The sequence below is a fragment of the Leptopilina heterotoma genome, unplaced genomic scaffold (genome assembly GCF_015476425.1).
Source record: "Leptopilina heterotoma isolate Lh14 unplaced genomic scaffold, ASM1547642v1 Lhet_24, whole genome shotgun sequence".
NCBI lineage: Eukaryota > Metazoa > Arthropoda > Insecta > Hymenoptera > Figitidae > Leptopilina > Leptopilina heterotoma.
Window position 1 is genome coordinate 1,542,266 of NW_025110956.1, and position 6,342 is coordinate 1,548,607.

A 6,342-nucleotide genomic window follows, 5' to 3' on the forward strand; every position below is an offset into this window, starting at 1 on the left:
AACAATTTTTGACCAAATTTTTCTTTCAATGTCAGAAATTAAAGAGGAATTATTGCTCTTCAAATAGTGACCACTACGAATTTTTTTTATAAACTTTTAATAGCCAGCGTTTCCAACTGCCAATCTCAAAAAAACGAAAAATTTGAAAATTCAAAGAAAAAAATTCATAACTCGAACAATTTTTGACCAAATTTTTTTTTCTTTCTCTGTAATTAAAGAGGGATTATTGCTTTTCAAATTGTGACCATTTCACCATTGCGGATTTTTTTTATAAACATTTAATAGCCAGTGTTCCCACCCGCCCGTATCAGAAAACTGAAAAATGTGAAAATTCAAAAAAAAAATTCAAATGTCGATTAAATTCAAATCCGAGCTAATCTAGCAAAACTGAAATAGGTTTTTGCTAGTTTTGGTTAGTACTTTCAGAAACTGAAGTCAAAACTTAGTGCACATTTTATGTGTTGCACTGTGTAATTGTTCACATTTAATTATTAATAAAGTATATACGTTATGTATATAGAAATACAATGATTTTATTACTTGAATACGAAGAAGTTTTGGTATAGTGCTGAAAATCTATGCATTTTAAGAAATGACGAACATTCAGTTATAATTATAATTTTACATTTGACAAAAAATTTTAATAAATCAGTGGAAAGTATTTCAAATATTGCTCAGATATTTGAGTACATAATATTTTATTATTTAATTAAGTAAGTAATAATAAAGACCTTATGCTTATTTGATTTTCAATTTCATATATTCGTTCAAATTTGAAACCAAATATCCGTATTAGGCCTTTATTATTATGAAATAAATTACAAAATATGATTTTAAGAATCAATTAATATTTACGTATTTAATGCACTATGAATTACATAAAGTTTATGCACTTTCAAGTGCATAATGCTCATGCACTTTGAAGTGCATAAAGGTTATACACTTTAAAATGCGTTCAGATCTGGGACATCATTTTATGCACTTGAAGTGAATTCCAGTAACACACTTCTTTTTACAGTGAGAGTGGTGTTTTTTGAAATTTTTCAGCGCATGTTGCTACGAAATATTTGGAATAAATGAAAAGAATGAAATAGAACAAAAGAGGGTGGATGCGGGTGGTTTTTGTTGTTTAAGAATATATTTTTGAAATTATAAACATTTAGAAATGTACATAATAATATTTCTATGTACCTATAGGAACGTACGGCAACAAAAATGTTAGAAATCATTTCTTAATAAAAGCAATAAGAAGGATAATTGTTCTTGTGGGTTCATATTTATTATTCCACATGTTTTATTGATATTTTTTTTTTTTTTTATATTGTTTATACTCCTGCCCTATTGGCCTTACGCACTTCGACAAGAGTCCCCGAGAAATACTTTTTTGGATTAAGCATAACCATTCTACTTTAGAAATTTTCTATATATTAACCTAATTTTGCGTCTACAGCCGACTTTATTAGGAGTACTCGCATTACGCCTGGACCACCCGTCAATGGCTTTTCTCGCCAGAGAAGAGGGAAACTGTAGAAAACCTCTCTGAGTACAACCGGTTTATCGACAGTCGAGTTCTAATGGTGTGTACCGGACAATAATCGACGGTGCACATCATTATACCTCGACGTCAAACCTCCCGCTCAGATTGTCTCACGTGCCGGAAAAATACCAAGCCAAGTAGGCGCGAACCAAGGATACTTATACCCTTGGTCCTTAAACGACCACCAACGCCAGGCACTTATCCGACTGAGCCAATCTGTCGGTGTTTTATTGATATTAATTATTTATTATGTTGTGTAATGACGTTTTTAAATTAAAATTTTCACTTAAATTTAAAGAAAATATCATAAAAACTTATTTTTATGTCAAATCTGACATTGTTCTGCAGAGCGGGATACTACATGGAATACTTGAAAGCAGTCAAAGAAAGGAAAAAACAACAAAGAGGGTGGTTATGGGTGGTTTTTGTTGTTTTTAAAAAATAATTTTAATTGTTAATAATAAAAATTTAGACAAATCTATATACAAGTATTTTTTATGAACAACAGTGTAGGACTTTAAGTAAATTTAAAAAAGTGCAATAATATAAATAATTTGTTCTTGCTATTTGTTATTAATTATTCTTTGTTTAAAGAATATTTGTTAATTTTTATATTTACAAAATTTTATGACTCTTCAAAAATTACCGACCAGAAAAACTTTCTTGGTCGGCAGAACTCTAGGCCTCGGTTGGAAAAACTTTATCAAATGAGGTTTAATTGACTTATACTTTCTAGGTCGGCCAAACTCTGAGCCACGGTTGGCCCGACTGTTGCAGCTTTTATATACATTTAACATTATATATTCCTATGAAAGAGTAGCATAGTGGTCTGTGTATAAGTCTTTGGTGCGTTAGGTAAGGGGTTCGATCCCAGCGAGAGTTATATTTTTTTGAAAATTTATGTATGAGAATGTGTTTAATAATAATAGGTAAAGGTTGTATCTGATGTTCCCGCTAATAATAACGTGTTAATTGTAGAAATAATTTAGTTTTTTAATAATTTTTTACCTTTGGCAGTTAAAGTTAGCCAAACTTTGAAAATTGTGGTTGGTTCAACTTACGCATCTAAAGTTGTGCCAACATTGGCGTCAGTCTTTGAACCAACCATTGAAATGTATGGTTAGCACAACATATGCATTTTAAGTTGAGCCAACTTCCTTATGACTTGTCGGGCCAACCATCGTCGCCATTAGACGGTGAACCGTTATCATCTGTATGGTAGGCCCAACCTCTGGCACAAGAAGTTAGACCGACTTTGTAAAAGTTGGACCAACTATAGGCCGACCAAAAAATCCCTTCAGGACCTGGTCGGGTCTATGACTAAAGAAGTTACATAATTGCAAAATTAGAAAAAAAACTGCAACTTTCTATGTGATATATGAAAAGATAATTACCAACTATTTATTTAAATAATACTAAACTGTTGCTATTATAAAACCTTTGCAAATTTTCTTAACATTCTTAGATAATTGCAAAATTAGAAAAAAATTGCGTGATTCTAACTGCATTTTATCAGAAGTTGATAAATAACAACAATAATTTGTTAGACAACCGTTATAATATTGAACTTATAAAATCTCTACTTTTTTTCTTAATATGCTTAGCTAATTGCAAAATTAGAAAAAAACTGCGTGATTCTAACTGCATTTTATCAGAAGTTGGTAAATAACAACAATAATTTGTTTAAACAACCATTATAATATTGAACTTATAAAATCTCTACTTTTTTTCTTAATATGCTTAGCTAATTGCAAAATTAGAAAAAAACTGCGTGATTCTAACTTCAGTTTATCAGAAATTGGTAAATAACAAGAATAATTTGTTTAAACAACCGTTATAATATTGAACTTATAAAATCTCTACTTTTTTTCTTAAAATGCTTAGCTAATTGCAAAATTAGAAAAAAACTGCGTGATTCTAACTGCATTTTATCAGAAATTGGTAAATAACAAGAATAATTTGTTTAAACAACCGTTATAATATTGAACTTATAAAATCTCTGCATTTTTTCTCAATGTGATTAGGTAATTGCAAAATAAAATTGTTTATATTGTGGCCTTGGGTCCAAAAGATTTGAGAAAGTTGTTAAAAATCAGCAATTATTACTTTATTTCATCGAATGCATTTTCACTGTGAACACAGCTCATCAGGACTACAGAAAAAATATAAAAAAGTTGAGTAAATAGAAAATATGAAATCAATAGCAACATTGTGTGTGGAATAGACCTACCACATTGTTCAATGATACAAATTTATAAAACTTTTAAAAAATTTAAATTCGAAACACAGTTTGTGTTGTGTCATAGACTTTACTATTGTATATTTTATGTTTTTTGAAATTGTATCACTGTCCTTTGTAATGATGAGCACATGTGTTATTTATTTTGTTTATTATTTTTATGTTTATTTATCAATTTGGAATGTTCTGTTGGATTTTTATTTGTTATAAAATGAAGGAAGTCTCGATGGTTCTTGTTCAAACAAGAATGCAGTAAATCCGAACAAATTTTATTCCATTTTTTGACAGGTCTCGACTTTGAGGTTATGTTGGCCTTTAAAAACTTTTCGAATTTAAATTTTTTAAAAGTTTTATAAATTTGTATCATTGAACAATGTGGTAGGTCTATTCCACACACAATGTTGCTATTGATTTCATATTTTCTATTTACTCAACTTTTTTATATTTTTTCTGTAGTCCTGATGAGCTGTGTTCACAGTGAAAATGCATTCGATGAAATAAAGTAATAATTGCTGATTTTTAACAACTTTCTCAAATCTTTTGGACCCAAGGCCACAATATAAACAATTTTATTTGACAAAAATTAAGGTCCTAAAAACACTCTACGTTATTAGGTAATTGCAAAATTAGAAAAAGTCGGCAAGTTTCTAACTGCATTTTATCAGAAGTTGATAAATAACAACAATAATTTGTTTAAACAACGGTTTAAAATCATCTGTATAATTTTTCTTTAAAATTATGTTCGAACCGACGGATAGTAGAAGAGTATATTGCCAATGTTATTCAAATGGTCTGCGTGTCTTTCTACGTTCCGTCGGTTATTTTTAGTTGAGCACAATCTTCCATAAGCAGCCGCACGGACCCAATTGGTGGCGCGCGAATCAGCGCAGCGTCTAGGGGACACGCTGTCGGTAACTCCGAAGATTAGAAAAAAAAAGAATTTATTTAAAAACGTTGTTTTTCATTGTTTTTATTCATTTTTTTCATAACTTTAAAGATTAACCTTTTTTTTATTATTTTTGACCATTTTTCATGTCATTTTCGAAAAAAAATCAGACCCGTAATATACGACCACTCAATAACATGTCCTTAACTGATAAATTACACTACTGCGCATGTGTAACTACTAAATTACAGTTCTGCGCATGTTTAACTATACTAAATTATACTAGTGCGCATATTTATTTGTAATGCAAATAAACTTACCGAAAATAATATAAGTCCTTCATCTCCTTTAGGATGGAATTCAAAAGACTTGTTTTGCCGGACCCTGATGGCTCTATGAACATGGTCAGATCATTTCTTTTGTGTTCATCTTTAATGACATCGTTTATGGATGTAAACACCTTGTCTGAAAGAAATTTGTTTAATATGTAATTTTTCAAGTCAACAAGAAAATTATTTCATTAGTTTATTAAATGCTTGCGGCATATATCTCACACGCTTGATCATATATGTGCATTTATTGATATTTATTTAATTATTTACTTTTTTAATATTAATAACGATATAAATTTCGTTCACATAATATTTTCTAAAAGTTAACATGAAGCATAATATACAATAATAGCATAATCTTATATCCCAGGCAGAAAAGTTGGATGTGCGCCAGTACTAACGACCGGCATAGTGCCGACCCGGTTGTAAAGTTGAACTTATGCCGGTAACAGCAAAATAATACCAAGCCGGATATGAAATAACGACCAGCCCGGTGGTAAATGTGGATTTGTGCCGGTACTGGTAATCTGTTTGATTAAGAGTATCTGGCCCGGTACTATAATTTATCCCAGGTAAAAATGGTTCGTACGAAATTCATACGCATTTCGTTCAGAATTCCGGTCAGATTTGTACAGAATTCCTATCGAATTCGTATGAAATTACTAGTGAAATTCGTGTGGCGTTTTGAAACGTTATTTCGCAAGAATATTCGTGCGAATAGTACCCAGATTTTTTTTAATGGATTTTCAAAACAAAAAATTTCGTTCGGAAATCCGTATGGAATCCGCACGAAATGTCAGCTAAAAACTCCTTCGAGAATTTACGACGAAATTTCTATACGAAATTCGTAAGAAATTGGAGTGAATTACGAACGCATTTCTTTCGGAAATTTTTTATAAAATTCTGCTCGAAAATTCCTATGGAATTCCGCACGAAATGTCAGCTAAAAATATCCTCAAAAACTTTCGACGAAATTTCTATATAAAATTAAAGTGAATTACGAACGCATTTATTTTGAAAATTTTTTATAAAATTCTGCTCAGAAATTAGGATGGAATTCTGCACGAAATGTCAGCTAAAAATTTCCTCAAAAGCTTTCGACGAAATTCGTATGAAATTCGAGTGCATTACGAACGAATTTAATATGGAAAATTTTTATAAATTCTGCTCGAAAATTCGGATGGAATTCCGTACGAAATGTCAACTAAAAATTTCTCCAAAAAAAATTCGGCCCTATTTCCTTACTAATTTCGTACGAAATTCGAGCAGAATTTTTTAAAAAATTTTCCAAGCTAAATCTGTTCGTAATTCGCTGGACTTTCATACGAATTTCCTTTGGAAATTTCGT

General features: G+C 30.5%; 1 long non-coding RNA gene across 1 annotated transcript; it reads left to right on the forward strand.

Annotated features, from left to right (window-relative positions):
• Nucleotides 1-3,861: 3,861 nt before the first annotated feature.
• LOC122503021 lies at nt 3,862-4,353 on the forward strand. The gene is made up of 2 exons (XR_006301693.1): nt 3,862-4,154; nt 4,233-4,353. It is a non-coding gene; the product is annotated as an uncharacterized LOC122503021 (long non-coding RNA).
• Nucleotides 4,354-6,342: the final 1,989 nt, after the last annotated feature.